The 16,175-nt window shown below is 37.6% G+C and overlaps 1 protein-coding gene and 1 long non-coding RNA gene across 2 annotated transcripts in view; one reads left to right on the forward strand and one right to left on the reverse strand.

Moving 5' to 3' along the window:
• FAM241A (family with sequence similarity 241 member A) overlaps positions 1-16,175 on the forward strand; it is a 39,636-nt gene that overhangs the window by 17,165 nt on the left and 6,296 nt on the right. The window lies entirely within an intron of this gene.
• The window catches only part of LOC118895271, a 58,721-nt gene continuing 50,559 nt past the window's right edge, over positions 8,014-16,175 (reverse strand). Inside the window, exon 3 of the long non-coding RNA XR_005019921.1 lies at positions 8,014-8,141. This is a non-coding gene — a long non-coding RNA (uncharacterized LOC118895271). The remainder of the gene's footprint in view (positions 8,142-16,175) is intronic.

Raw genomic sequence — 16,175 nt, forward strand, 5'->3', positions numbered from 1 at the left:
GGTGGATTGAGAGAAACAAAATTACAGTATTTTGGAGGGGAAGACTTTCAGTCTAAAATCCCTCTGAAACTGACTCCCAGCTTGTTTCTATTGTTGTCCTTCATCCTTCATTTTTGTCTCTCCATAATTATATTCAATCAAAAATTACATTATTTATAAAGGCAGCCTTTCTATGATCATTGGAGCACATTCTACTATGTTAGAAGTTCATTGTTCATACTACGAAGGCAAGAAAATTTCAAAGGGAAAGAAAAGTTTATGTCCAAATAAAATGTATGTTTCTCTCTTAACTGGATGTAGTTAGAAAAATGAAACCAAAAATCTACTTCAATAGTGTTCTATGTGCTTAGTCTTTATGCCAGTTTATGTTGCTTTTCTTCTGGGGAGATGTGGTGGAATTAAGAATTCGATGTTGGTTTGGTTTTTAGTTTTAAAGAAAGAAAAATTTTAAATCCGGTCAAGCTGTATCACAATTAAGACCAGTTGCTATATTGTACAGTGAGTCAGATGTAACCATCACAAAACCATTTTTAAATGACATTATTTTTACTGAATATAAATTAATCAAGACAAGTGTAACTGTTTGAACTGCTGTTAGAAACTGATATATTAAAATAAATAGAAGGAGGGACTTCCCTGGTGGCGCAGTGGTTAGGACTCCGTGCTCCCAATGCAGGGGCCCCGGGTTCGATCCTTGGCCATAGTGCTATAAACCACTATTCTGTTATATAATAAGACAAAAGCAGTTAAACATGCCATATCATTTTTTAAAACATCATCTAAATATTTGAAAGCATTGCATTAACTTTTTTTGCCAGCTCTCCTGATTTAATTTTTTGACTATACTGACCCTTTTTGAACTAAATGCCAAGCATTTTGCAGCTCTTAAACACATCATATTTTTGCCTTAAAATATACTTTTTTTTTTTAATGTCTGAAACATTTATATTAACATATTTCCATACGTATTTCCATACAAATACAAATATAAGATTTTTAGAAATTTCATGTAAATATACTTATTTTTATATAAATGTTAACCTTTTTATTAAATTGTTAGCTTCTTGAAGTTAAGGATATAGTCTTATTTATCTAACACATTTTAGGTGTCAGGAAAATTTTGTTGAATTGAATTGGTTCTACAAAGCAGAAGTGTTTTTACAGTAAAATAATTTTAAATGTTTTACTGAATATATATGATAGCTTAAGATAGTTTTATTTGTTCTTATATGTATTAGTATATTTATTTCTTTGTTTATTTTTTTCTTTCTGGGCTGCCAGAGATTTAATATGGGGAGTTAGGAAGGAGGAGATGATTTTAATGCTCACAAAGCATTCTTGATTTACTTCTGACATTTCTGCAACTCTTAGAAACTTTCCCAGAGGGTTATAAATACTGATAAAAAGTATTTTACTATGCTAAAAATTATTTTAAAATACAGACTTGGGTGTAAAATTTAATGTATTAGATGCAACTAAAGGGAAAATCAGGACTATTCTGAGACTTGAATTTCCAGTTAACTTTCCTTAGACTTAATTTTTAAAAAATGAGTTAATTACCAGCTGAAGTTCAACTTTTGAAGTTCCATTTAATCATATGGTTCTTCTACTAACCCTTTTTTTAAAAAAATCTTTAAATATTTACTTATATTTAAAGCTTAAATGAATAAAAAACAATGGGTTTCTTTTCCTCCTTTCTCATTTCCTCTCATACCAACCATTAAAGAGGCAGTTTTCCTTCTTTGCTTAGCGAGTCTAGCAAATATTTTAGCTGCCCACACTACTGAAGCCTGCACGCCTAGAGCCTGTGCTCCACAACAAGAGTAGCCCCCGCTCGCCGCAACTAGAGAAAAGCCCACGCACAGCAACGAAGACCCAGTGCAGCCAAAAAACCCCTCAAATTTCACTTTGTTTAAAAAAAAATAAAATAAAATAAACACTCTTCAAAGTGCTTAAGGTCCTATGGATGATTCCAGAAAACTAGCTGCGTACTACCCAGGATCCCCTGGTTCATCCTTACAGGAATTATCCTTCAGTACACCATCAGAAGTAATTAATGTCCAGAAACAACATGGCAGGACTTCCAGAACAATGAAGTAAGGAACTCAGTAGATTTTATCCCAGCAAAACAACAATTTAACTGGTGAAAATTATTTAAAAATAAAATATCATTTAAAATCTTTGGGAATCACCCTAAGAGCATACAGCAAATGAAGGAACATTCATTCAAGAAAATCTACAAAATCTAGGTAAGAACAGTGAGTATTTGTGGCATTTGAGCCACAACCTAACCCATTACCTCCCCATCACAGTGCTGTGTTATAGAAGCTGCAACCCCAGCATGTGTAGCCAAGAAGCTGAAGTTCCCCTCTCCCTCTACCTCCCAGTCTAGGGCTACAGTTTCACCTGCAAGGGTAGGCCTTCTCATCCCTTTCCTCCCTTCCCCCTCAGCTCCATGTTACAGGAAGTCTATTCCAGGCAGGCATGGCTGAAAGGACCAAGTCTCCCTCCCCACAAGCAACCCCCACCCTAGGCACAGCAAGCTGAGAACACTGAGGCCGAATTACCCGTCCCAACTCACTATAGGGTAGAGATTCCACACCAAGAGAAGCAAGCCACGACCAAGAGCTGCTCCCCACCCCCAGGACCTCCTTATAGAGCCAGATTGTCACTCTAGGAAAATAGGGTCCCTGCCCCCAACTCCAGTGCAGTGGTGCAGGTGTTCTGCCCAGGGGAAAAGGCAGACCATAAAAGTGAAGAGCTCTTTGGATCTGCCTGAGAAGACTGACTTCAACTGGAAGAAGGAATGGAGAACTCCATGCCTAAGGGTGTTGTTGAAAACAGTACAGATCTTGATGAAGATCAATTAAGAGGAGGCTGGTAGCTCCATAATACATCAAAACAACAGAGCAGCCAGAGGTTTTAAAGAAAGAACCAGGGAAAGAGTTGGCCATGAAGAACCCTCTTGGGATCATAGTCACCTGTGAGGATCAGGAAGGCAAGTGTGCATGTGTTAGGCTGCACCCACTCAGGAACAATTGTAGCAGGATGTGGGGCAGACTTGAAAGCATTCCCTAAGCTGCACACAGACCCATCAACACAGGGAAGAAGCCTTACAAAGAACAAGGGGCTTAAATACAACCTGTGACCAAACACTGATTGAACAATACGCTACTCTGACCCAGGGATAACTCCTAGGAAGCAAGGCTCCAAAATATCACAATCACCTGTGACAGTCGGAAAAATGTATACATGCCCAAGGCTATAACCTCTCCGGAGTAGTAACAGTAGGACCCTCCAAGCTACTAGTCCCTCGCTGAATGTGGGGCAAAGAAGTAAAATCTCTGAATTATGATAGCAGTTTCCAAGCTACAGATACAGCCAATGGTAAAGAATGAAAATAACTGGCTAAGGGACCATAAGCACAACCTCTAACCAAGAAATGGCTATACTAGCCCAGGGACAACCCCTAGGTAATGAGACTAAAAGATGAAAACAAGGGGAGAAAATGTGAGTAGGAACATCAGAGGCTGCACACTGCAAAGGAATAGACTTTGCAGAATTAGTTCAGCCAAGTCACTAAACAAATAATCATGCGAATAACAACCACCACCACCCCCAGAGTAGTGGTAGGGGATCAGTATATAGTGTTGCAAAAATATATCTAAAATGTCCAGTTATTGACAAAAAAAATTATGAAAGATGGAAAGAAACAGGAAAGCATGATCCATAAGTAGGGAAAAAAATCAGACAATAGAAAATGTCTTTGATGGGGCCCAGTGATATACTTAGCAGACAAAGACTTCAAAACAGCTATTATAAATATATTCAAAAAACTAAAGGAAACATGCTTAAAGAGTTAAAGTATGATGACAGTGTGTCATCAAATAGAGAATATTAATTAAGAGAAATTGTTTTTCTTTTTAATTAAATGGAAATTCTGGAGTTGAAAGTACAGTAACCCAAATGAAAATTGAGTGGGCAGAAGATAAAAATCAATGAACTTGTAGATAGAGCAATATAAATTATGCAATCTGAATAACAGAGAGAAAAAAGAATGGAAAAAAATGAACAGAGCCTCAGAGAACTGTAGGACATGATTAAACACATCAGCATACAAATAATGGGACTATGAGGAGAGGAGAGAAAGGGACAGAAGAAATATTCTAAGATATATATGGCTGAAAATTTTTCAAACTTAATGAAAAGCATTAAGCTACACATACAAGAAATTCGATGAAATCCAAGGAGGATAAACAGAGTGATCCACATCTAGACACATTATGGTCAAAATGTTGAAAGAGAAAGAAAATCTTGAAAGCAGCAAAGGAAAAACAACTCATCACATAAAAGGAAACCCCAGTAAGATCAATAGTTGATTTCTCATCAGAAACTTGGAGGACAGAGGCAATTGGACAACACATTCAAAGCGCTGAAAGTAAAAACCTGTCCACAGTCTTATATCCAGCAAAATTATCTTTCAAAAATAAAGGTAAAACACATTCCCAGATAAAAACAAATTTTTTTGCCAGCACACCTGTCTTACAAGAATGATCAAAGGAAATTATAAGGATGAAAGCATCTGATATCAGACAGTACTTTGAATCCACACAAAAAAACAAAGAGCACTGGTGAAGGCAATAATGTAGATAATTACAAAAGATAGTATAATCGCACCATCTTCTCTTGACTGATTTAAAAGCAGTTGCATAAAACAATATGTATCTATAATTGTATTGTTGAGCCTATAACATACTGAAATATATTTGACAATATCAGCACAAAATACAAAGGTGGAAAAGTTGTATTGGAGTAAGGAAATGACACCAAATAGTGACTCACATCCACAGGAAGGAATAAAAAGAACCAGAAAGGAAGGTGTTGAGAAGACGGATTGTATACCAGCCAACAAACAAGAAAGATTAGACAACTATAAATGCCTGAGATATTTAGGATTTAAAATCAACAGAACCCACTGATAATTTGGATATAGGAAATTAGGTAAAAGAAGGTTTTGCAGATCATTCCTGAGTTTCTTACTTGTAGAAATTAAGGATGGATTTTATTCCTGAGAATCTGTTCATTGAATGAAGACCAGTTTTGAGGAGGAAAATCATGGGTTTGGCCTTGGGTGTGTTGAATATTGAAGTATATTCAAGATATCCAAGTGTAAATGTCGAGAAGGCAGTTGAATATACGGGTCTAGAGTGCAGAAGAAAGGTCTGAGCTGGCTATAATACTTAAATAACTGATTTACTGGTGGTAATTGAAACTGTAAAGTTTGGATGAGCTTATTTGGGAAGAGAATATGGAAAGAAAAGAGATAAGGACTGGGGACTTCCCTGGTGGCGCAGTGGTTAGGAATCCGCCTGCCAATGCAGGGGACACGGGTTCGAGCCCTGGTCCTGGAAGATCCCACATGCCACAGAGCAACCAAGCCCATGCACCACAACTACTGCTCCTGCGCTCTACAGCCCATAAGCCACAACCACTGAAGCCCATGCTCCTAGAGCCCATGCTCCGCAGCAAGAGAAGCCACTTCAATGACAAGCCCATGCACCGCAAGGAAGAGTAGCCCCTGCTCACCGCAACTAGAGAAAGCCCATGCGCAGCAACGAAGACCCAACACAGCCAAAAAGCAATAAGTAAATAAACAAATCAATTTATTAAAAAAAGAGAGAGAGAGATAAGGGCTTAAGACCAGAGGTTGAGGATCAGTATTTAATAACTAGGTTGAGGATGGTGAACCCACAAAGCAGACTGAGCAAGGAACAGCCAGAGGGATGAAAATAGAACGAGTAGAACCAGGAGAATGTAATACCATATAATTCAAAAGAAAAGAAAAAAATGGTTATTAATTCTGCTTAGGGTTTGAATAAAATGAGAACTGAAAAACTCTAATTTTTTTTTCTTTTTTTTTTGGCCCCACTGCGCGGCTTGTGGGATCCTAGTTCCCCGACCAGGGATTGAACGTGGGCCCTTGGCAGTGAGAGCACGGAGTCCTAACCACTGGACCGCCAGGGAATGCCCCTCCCCCCGCCACCAAAAGAAACCCTCTAATTTACTGATACAGCAGTTTATTGGTAACCTTTTCAAGAACTGTTTTGGTGGCGTAATAGGAACAGAGGCCACACTGGAGTAAGTTGAGGTCTGACTGGAAGATTGTTGGGAGCAATTCTCCATGGATCTCTTGCATTGAGAACTTTTGTTTAGGACTGTTTTTCAAGGATGTTTGTTAAATTAACAGACTTGGAAGATAGGAATATTGTCTCCTTTAGGAGCAGAGGGCAGATTGTCTGCTACCCAGTGTAATAAAAATGACGTCTCCCTCTGGGACAAACATCAGGCAGATTTGCTTACAGCCCAGTGTAAAAGATGAGAGTTCCCTAAGCTCAGAGTTCTTCAGCTGAGACATAAGCCCACTGAATGCAGCATCTACCTGTGCCACTCTGTCACCCTGTGGGACTGGGACTTAGGAGGTAAAGGGAACCAACATCAACATGAAACTCAGGCTGCTTCCTGTGGCATGAATAATAAAGTCCTTTGTCAGAGACAAAGGAGGCTTGTGTCTTCTGCCAGTATCCATGAAACCAAGACAGGCTAACTTGTTAACTTGCAAGTAGGATAAAACATCAGTCCCTTCACAGTTCCTGACAAAGATGAAAATATGGAAACAAGCAGAGTGAATTGTTTCAAATAGTTTGGTTATGAAGGAGAAGGAAAGGCAAGGCAGAGCTAGTGGCATTAAGGGGGAAAAATCTAAGCATGTATAAATAGTGATGAGAAGCAGCCAACTGAAAGGGAAAGACTGAATATATATGAGACAGAGGGATAATGGAAAAGGGATAATATAAGGTAGGAAAGGATGTGAGCCTAAGCATAGGTAAGAGGAATTGGACATAGAAAGAAGAATACTTCCGTATTTCTTTATTTGTAACAAAAGAGAATGAAGAGAAGTTGGATGTAAACTTTGGTAGTTGATACATTTAGTATCACAAAGTTAAGGAAACTCTTCTGACTGCTTCTCTTTTTCCTGAGAAATAGGAGGTCAGGTAATTTGCTGGAGGAGAGGGATAAAGAGAGGAGTAGGAGGCAGTTCAAGATTTTTAAAAGAAGAGATTTGAAACAGCCCTGTGTAGAGAGCAAAAAACCCAAAAAAACAAAAAGAGTAGAGCAGAGAAATGAAGTAGGAATGTACTTGAAGATCTGTTTGGGGTTGTCATAAACTCTTGGTGCCCTATGGTGTGACTTTCTCTAGCACCACGGGTACTCTGGTGCAGACACAGAAAATAGTTGTTACTCTAAGATTAGGGTTTCCCCTATGAGACAAAGGAGTTTTATTAAAGTTTTTAAAACTTTGGGTCATAGAAATCAAGCTGAATGTGAAAAGTGAAGAAGAGGGCTAGTGGATTGAGAGAAGTTAGAGACGGGACTGCAGTCCCAGTGAAGCTGAAAAACAGTGGGAGTACAGGTACTCCCTGCTTTCGAAAATTTGCTTTCTGCCACTTCACTTTTATGAAAGACCTACCTTAGTTTGTACCTGTTTTTGATAAGCAAAATAAATCCAAAGAGGATTTTTGCTTTTAAGAAAAAAAGGTGTAAAGCGAAAATAGCATTCAGCGTTTGTTTTGTAGCAAGTTAGAGAGGCAGCACACCTCCCAAGTAGCTAAAGTGACAACACCAAGCTCCTCCCCAGGAACTACACTCAGCATCTCAGCATCAGGCCACCATAGTTTTGAACTGTGTCTGTGCGCATCTGGGCTTTTTCTCAGTTTGTTTTGTGTATCCATCAGCAAGATGTGCCCTAAGATAATTGCTTCTTTGCTTTACGCCATTTCGGTTTACGAAAGCTTTTATAGGAACACTTTACTTTTGGATAGCAGGGGAAACCTACAGTTGAATAAACAAGTTGAAAGGAGAAGAGGTTGCAGCAAGAAGATTTAGGAGTTGTTCATTCATTCATTCATTTCTTCATTCATTTAATAAACCTCAGTTCCCAGACTACTATGTGCTATCCAAAAATACTTTTGCTCAGTATGCATCTTGATATGTATACCAAAATAAATTTACCTTCCCAGTTATGATTTCCATGGGCTTGCGTTATTGAGGCTGGCTCTGCTTGATAGCTAGGGAAGGTTAACCTAAAGTGGCAAGGAGAAATCAGCATCTTAGTCTTTACTCTGTATTTGTGTTATCTGAATACAATAACCATTTATCCACGTATTCTTACGTAGTTTTTAAACACTTTTAGAAAGTTATATCTAAAAATTTCTACTTGCATAACCCCCATTATTATTTTTTTAATATTATTAATACATTCCATGTTAATTATTGCTAGTAGCAATAAGACCAAATTAATGAGGAAGTTCTTGAGCACTACAGTTAAAAACACAGGCTTCGAAATTAACTAATAATACTTATTATAATAAATAATAATTAGATGGCATAATGAATGTAAAATGTTTAACACAATATCTAGCAGTAGAAAACATTCAGTTAATGGAAGCTATTACTACTTTTTTTTTTTTTTTTTTTTTTCTTTGGCTGCACGGCATGTGGGAACTTAGTTCCCCAACCAGGGATTGAACCCGCACGCCCTGCATTGGAAGTGTAGAGTCTTAACCACTGGCCCGCCAGGGAAGTCCCTAATGGTAGCTGTTACTACTTTTTATCATCATCATCATTATCTATAGTCCGAACTCTTAGTTCCAAGCAACAAAAATTCAACTTTTACTAGGTTTTGCAAAATAGGAATTTACTGGCTCATGTTATTAAAAAAAAAACAAAAAAAACAGGTAGATGCCCTAACTGGATTCAAGTATTCAAACAACATCAACTATGTCATTTCTTGGCTTTACTTCATATTAGCTTCATTCATAGCAAGCTTTCTCCTCATTGTAATATTGGGTTGGCCAAAAAGTTCGGTTAATGAATATGTTGTTCAATAAAGTTTTTGGTGAAAATGAAAAATGTGTCTTATTTTTACTTAAAACCAAATGAACTTTTTGGCCAACCCAATAAGATGCCCTCCATTTTGCCAGCTAACCAATATTAGTGGGGGGAAAACATGTCACTTTTTCAATAGTTGCAGCAAAAGTCTCAGGTAGAGCTTTCATTGGCCTGTCTTGGGTCACATGCTCATTCCTTAACTAATCATATGCCCAAGGAAATGAAATGTTCTGATTGTCCAGGCCTGAAACTGGGGAATGGGCACAAATTCAACCAAAACACATGGACCAAGAGTGGGCGGGGAGGGTTTTCCCAAAGTTAAATCAAGGTGATACCTGAGGAAGAAAGTAGCATAAAAATCAGGCAAAAACAGCAGACTTCCAGTACTACACTCGGGAAAACAGCTGAAAGTGAATCTTAAATTGTCACCCACTCAGTGAAAGCCTGTTTATAGAATGTAGCTTGTACTCTTCTTAAAGTAAATAAGCAGGTTCTGCCATACTAATGTGCACAGATTGTTCCATAGGTAAGGATGTGCCATAGAAAACATCCCACCTCAACTTCTATATAATTAAATTGTCATAACACTTGAAGAAAAATACAACTGAATTTAATTATCACAAGAAAGGTGATCATAAGGTATTAATTATCTCAGGCAGCATGTTACAATAGAAAGAGAATAGAAGTAAAAATCACAAGACATAAATTCTACCAAAACTGTAGTAATAATATTAGTTACCATATATTGAATGATTGTTATATCTATTCTAAAAGCCTTTTATCTGCTTCCTCATTTTATTATCACAACTCTATGAGGTAGATATTAATATGCTCCTTTTATACCTGGGGAAACTGAGGGTCAGCAGTTAAGTAATTTGCCTCATATACGTGACAGAGAAAGATTTGAATCTGTCCACCTTGCTTCCAAAGCCTGTGTTTTTTGTTAATAAGCTGTGTGACTTAACCTCTTATTTCTTGTTTCTGAAGTAAGAGGCTTTGTTTAAATTATCTTTAAGGATCCTTTGCTCTTAATAATCCTATGATTATTTAAGGGTTCACCTTTAATTTCTTTTTTTTAAATAAATTTATTTATTTATTTTTTATTTATTTTTGGCTGTGTTGAGTCTTCGTTGCTGCACGCGGGCTTTCTCTAGTTGCGGCGAGCGGGGGCTACTCTTCGTTTCGGTGCGCCGGCTTCTCATTGCGGTGGCTTCTCTAGTTGCAGAGCACAGGCTCTAGGCACGCAGGCTTCAGTGGTTGTGGCACGAGGGCTCAGTAGTTGTGGCTTGCGGGCCCTAGAGCGCAGGCTCAGTAGTTGTGGCACATGGGCTTAGTTGCTCTGCGGCCTGTGGGATCTTCCTGGACCAGGGATGGAACCCGTGTCCCGTGCCTTGGCAGGCAGATTCTTAACCACTGCACTGCCAGGGAAGTCCCCACCTTTAATTCTCATCACTAATTTTGCATATTTTTAAAGAAGGATTTTCAGTCAATTATAACACCCCTATGTCATTAATCGTGGACAAAAATAATATCACTATTTTGGTGAGAACTTTTTTTTTTTTTTAAGTGGGATGAATATCAGGAGTCCCACTTTTTTTTTTTTAATTAATTAATTTATTTATGGCTGTGTTGGGTCTTCGTTTCTGTGCGAGGGCTTTCTCTAGTTGTGGCAAGCGGGGGCCACTCTTCATCGCGGTGCGCGGGCCTCTCACCATCGCGGCCTCTCTTGTTGCGGAGCACAGGCTCCAGACGCGCAGGCTCAGTAATTGTGGCTCACGGTCCCAGCTGCTCTGCAGCATGTGGGATCTTCCCAGACCACGGCTCGAACCCGTGTCCCCTGCATTAGCAGGCAGATTCTCAACCACTGCGCCACCAGGGAAGCCCCAGTGAGAACATTTTTTAATGTGCATGTCATAGTCAGTACTATCATATGATCATGAAGGAAACTGTACATTTGACAAATATTCCTCCATTGGGATCTCACATACAAAGAATAAAATTTGACAAAGACACAAAGTGACTAATGTTAGAACAGGGGGGAAATGCCATCTGCATTTTTGCATTGGTGTATTTTATGTGTGAAGTGTTTGTGTGTGTGTGTTTGGTTGGTTGGTTGGATTTTTGCCTTATTGCAACTCGGCCAAGCCTATCTCCTCATTCTTGCTTGGAGTCTTTTTTTTTTTCTCACATTTGAATCTGAATTCTAGTCAATACTGAAAGGGCTATGAAAAATTTGCTAAACTGCTGCAAATAGCTTTACCTTGTTTAAATCTTTATATAAGATGAAAATTAAAATTTGAGCAAGTTTTGTGCTTCATAAACTCACCTTCAAGTGTAAACTGAAAAAAGATGTAATGCAAAAAAGATACTGATGTTGATTTCACTATGTTAAGTGTACTCTTTCTATGAAAAATGAAAATGTGCTTACATAGCTTGTCTTTTTTCAGAGATCAATATTTCTCTCTGCAGCATTAGACAGCTGCTAGCTATTAATAATATAATAATAACTGGAGGGAGTATAACATAGGGATTAATGGTGTTGTCTCTGTAGTAAGAATGTCTAAGTTCATATCATAGTTCCTTCAGTTACTAAGTATAAGTCAATGGCCAGACATTTAACTCCCCTGAAACTTAGTTTCCTTATCTGCAAATGGGGAAAATAATAGTGCCTCCCTCACAGCCTGTTGGAAAGACTAAACAAGAGAATGCATGCACAACACAGTGCCTGCCACATAGTAAGTACTGAGTGTTAGCTGTTCTACTATACCGTTAACAATAGTACCACCACTACTATTACTCTGAAAATTACACATACCTGAGAGTGAGTCAAGGACTCAAGAACTCATCCGTTCATATTAGCCTCTGCTCTTAAAATACAGTGGTTTAGGAACTGAACTGAGCATGTGAATTTTAGCTAACAGCTCCCATATCTTATAATCTAAATCTAGAACTTATTTATAAATATTTGAACAAATTCACAACTGTACTCATGGGAAAATAAAATAATTTATGTTACATGTAAAGTTTGTTTTTATTTTTCGAGTAGTTTTTTTACCTGATATGTTATTATAGAATATTTCTATTGTTTATTCAACAAATATTTATTATGAGCCTACAATGGGCCAGGCACAATGCACTATACTAAGTACTCATGTTAGAACTATAAGATATGGTTCTTGCCTTTAATGACTTGGCCTTCCCTATCAAAGATAGTGAGAAATAGATATATAAAGAAATAATTTTAAAATTAAATATTGTGGTGCACAGAATAATGGTTTCTCCCCACCCTCCCCAAAGATGTCCACATCTTAATCCTTAGTACCTATGAATATGATACCTTACATGGCAAAAGAGATTTTTGTAGATGTGATCAAATTTAAGGACTTTGAGATGGGGAAATGATCCTGGATTATCTAACTGGACTAGACCTAATCACATGGGTCCTTAAAAGCAGAGAACCTTCCCCTGCTGTGGTCAGAGGGAAAAGTTAACTACAGAAGGATGGTCTGAGAGCTGCAACATTGCTGGCTTTGAAGACGGAGGAAGGGGACCAGGAGCCAAGCAATATGGACACCCTCTAGCAGCTAGAAAAGGTAGAGAAATGGATTCTCTCCTAGAGCCTTCAGAAAGAAACACAGTCCTGCTGACATAACTTCTAACCTACAGAACTATAAAGTGATACATTTGTGTTGTTTTAAGCCACTAAATTTGTAGTAATTTTGTATGGCACCAATAGAAAATTAATACAAATACAGTAAATTCTCTCTATTTAAGGTCTATATGTGGAGAAATAGAAGAAGGATCACTTTCCAAAGTTGTATCAGAAGAGCTAGGAAGAATTTTCCCAGAAAACCCACAAAAGTCATCATTCCAAAGTAGATCACATGGCCTTTCCAAAAGCCAGCTTCTAGTAAAGGGAAGGGGATTACTCTTAGACCTATCACCTCTGAAGCTGTAGATGGGATTTTCCTCACATAAAGAATGCAGACTGGATTAAGGTTCTAATAGGAAAGAGGAAAGAGTGAATGGATGCTTATTAATATCCACAACAAAAAAAGACTGCTAATTCCATAAAAATTGATACATTGTTTTGAGATTACTATAATAAATAATACTTTGGAAAAATAGGACCATCTTTTGTTTGGCAAAAAGTGGAGCAGGTAGAAAACCTATCAAGATATTGCTTTAATGCTTGCCAGACACATGATAAATTCTCTCCATCTATTCAACAAATATTTACTGATACAGAAAATACTGTAATGAGATTAACTGTAATGCCAGTGATTTAAGAATGCTGCCTATTTTCTTTTCCATGTTTTTAAGTGTCTTTCCTCTAGGATTATTCAAACCCCCATCCAGTTCATTGCTGGATATCTTTGATGTTTCCACAGAACTTCATTTGTGAACGTATGCCGCTTTTAGGCATTCTTCTAGTGACTTTACTTTTTTCCTCTCCTTTAGATTGCCCAGATTAAGAAGTGCTTTGGTAAAGTGGCAAATTTTTAGTATTTAATCTGGTTGATAGGTGTTTAGGGGTTCATTGTACTATTTTCTCTAATTTTGTGTGTTTGAAATTTTTCATATTAAAAAAAGAAGTGGCAGGCTGCCACAGCACGCCTAGGCCAGTCCTTATTGGGCCTTCTACTTCCCTTCTCAGTCCCCCCAGCTGCTCCCAGGATCTGAGATGATATGATTAACTGCTGCCTCCCCACCTGGCCTCTAGGAGTTAACTAAGCATTGCAACACCTACTTCTTCCCCTGAAAAACCCACAAACAGTTCGTAAAAGAATTCAAAGAAATCTTCAGAAAGAACCGTTTCAGATTAGGGTACTTGCTTTGTACTAAAACCACAAAAATACTGAAAAAGTCTTAAAAATCTTCAGTAACAACAGAAAACCCCAAAGTACAATAAGTGCATAGATTAAAAGAAATTAGAGGTGGTAAAAAAGAAGAAAAACTTTAATAAAATAAATGAAAAAAAGAGGCCAAAAATGATACCAGCAATGCTAGACACTGGAGTAGAAGAGAGAGTTGAGAGACCAGAAGAATTACAAACTAAATCAAGAACTGTTCAAGTTCTATCCTAAAGAAAAGAAAGCCTTAATCTCAGGCAAGAACAAGATTTTTGTTTTTCTTTTTTAATATAGTATATTATCATGGAACACATAGAAAAGTATGAGAAGCTGAGAAACATAAAATTGATTACAGCACATCAGTGAAGGAAAAAATAATTTAGAAGTTAAAATACAAAAAATAAGGAAAGATTAACAAATAAATTATAATTCAAGAGGGTATTATCAGTATCAAAAGGGGCTCATATAAATCCCATTTTATGGATTAGAAAACTGAAGCTCAGGAAAATGAAGTAACTTGGTCAAGGTCATTCAGTTGAAGTGTTGGGAGACTAGATTTGAACTCTCCAGATGTCTCTACAACATTCGGTTTTTCTCTTTTTTTGGTAGAAATGGAAATCCAAAAGTAATTTATTAAATTATATGTACTTGTTAACTCAAAAATAATTCTGGCTTAAGCTTAAAATATAGACTTAACAGTGATGCCCCTTTAAGTCTCATTTTTCCACAACACCAATGACACTGTGTGCTACACAAATTACTGTTATATGGGAAAACATCACCTTAAAATCATATTGAAAATCATTTTTTCTGACTATTGCAAATAAAATTAGATTTTTTCACTCTCTTTCCTTAAACTGTATATGTAGAACAGAAAATAAGGCATTTTTTAAATGAAAAAATATTTTTAGTTATTTACATATTGATTACTGAAATGATTAAGCTTTGTTTTCTACTAAAGGAATCTAAGTTTGATTCATGTGTTTGAAGAGTGCCTCAAGTTAAGCTAATTAACTTTTTTTGGCATAGACAGCAAAATTAATGGCATTTAATACTTACCTGTTATTATGTGAAACCCTATACCCAAAGTCTTCTTTTTACACATGAGTAATTTTCTACCTTGCACCTACTATGAGCAAGTATATGTTCAATGAATAATTACTGATTTGAATCATCACTCCTAAAAGAAATTAGGCTTAATAAATTATAATTACAACTATGTCATCTACATGACAGTTTTTCTTTTGTGACTGCATTAGGGGCTAGTGAAGAGAGGGAAACTATACCAATTATTTTAACAAAGATAATCTAATATAAAGAATTGTTAAGTAGGCATTGAAGAATAGAAAAGGCAAAAACATTAAGGCAGTGATATTCAAAAGATGGTAAAAAGACAGCATCATAAGCATCCCGTGGAAACTTGCTAGAAGTACAAATTCTTAGACTCCAAGCCCCACTCGTGGCTTACTAAATCAGAAACCCTGGCAGTGGGCCAGCAATCCATGCTTTAAAAAGCCCTCCAAGGGATCATAACTTATGCTAAATTTTAAAAACCACTGCACTAAAGTAGGCTAGAGGGCCACAAATAGTAACAGCAGGAAGCAGCGACCACTGCTGGGCCTGAGGGAGTAAAGAAAAGAGGTAGAATACTAAAACTGAGAAGACTGGGGAAGGCCCCATCCCACGCAGCTGAAACTCAGACCTCCAAGAACCGATCACTGCTCACCTGGTGCTGGTGTTTCTGAGCTCAAAGGAGAGACACCATAGGCCTTGGGAACCAGATATCTGAGGAAAAGGAACCCACGAGTTTGATCTGGTGTCTCAAGAAGGCACATTGAGATTGGTTCTGCAAGTGTTGGGAAGCCACTAAATTGAAATCAGTGGCTGCTACCGGAAGGACCTACTACTGCCAGAGTGAACTATCACTAGAGACTGACAGGATCAAGAAACCCATGAGAGGCAAACAAGGAAAGAGCAAATCCCTTCCTCCTCCAGCTGTGCAATGTCTCTCTAGTTCCTCTATTGGCAGAGCCTAACAGGGAGACAGATTGTTTCCAGAATTCCAAAGGGTGGGGTTGAAGCTGAGAGATAGTAGCTTAATTAAAGACCGTAAAGACCGTAATTGTAATAAGACTGAAAGGTAATAGAAATAGTACTTAATTTTTGGTATCTATAATTGGGTACAGATGGACGTTTTCTAGGCGACTGATATCTAGGTAGACTTTTGGGCTTATTTTACAAAATGATTCCTATTTGGAAACTATATGTTTCTCCTGATGAGATTAATAAGAAACATTTAGGACATCTATAGAATTTGGACAGGAAACTACGCAAGGACCTACACTGAAGTCTTCTTAGCTCCCCAGCTAAAAC

This window comes from Balaenoptera musculus, chromosome 5 (assembly GCF_009873245.2).
Source record: "Balaenoptera musculus isolate JJ_BM4_2016_0621 chromosome 5, mBalMus1.pri.v3, whole genome shotgun sequence".
Classification (NCBI taxonomy): domain Eukaryota; kingdom Metazoa; phylum Chordata; class Mammalia; order Artiodactyla; family Balaenopteridae; genus Balaenoptera; species Balaenoptera musculus.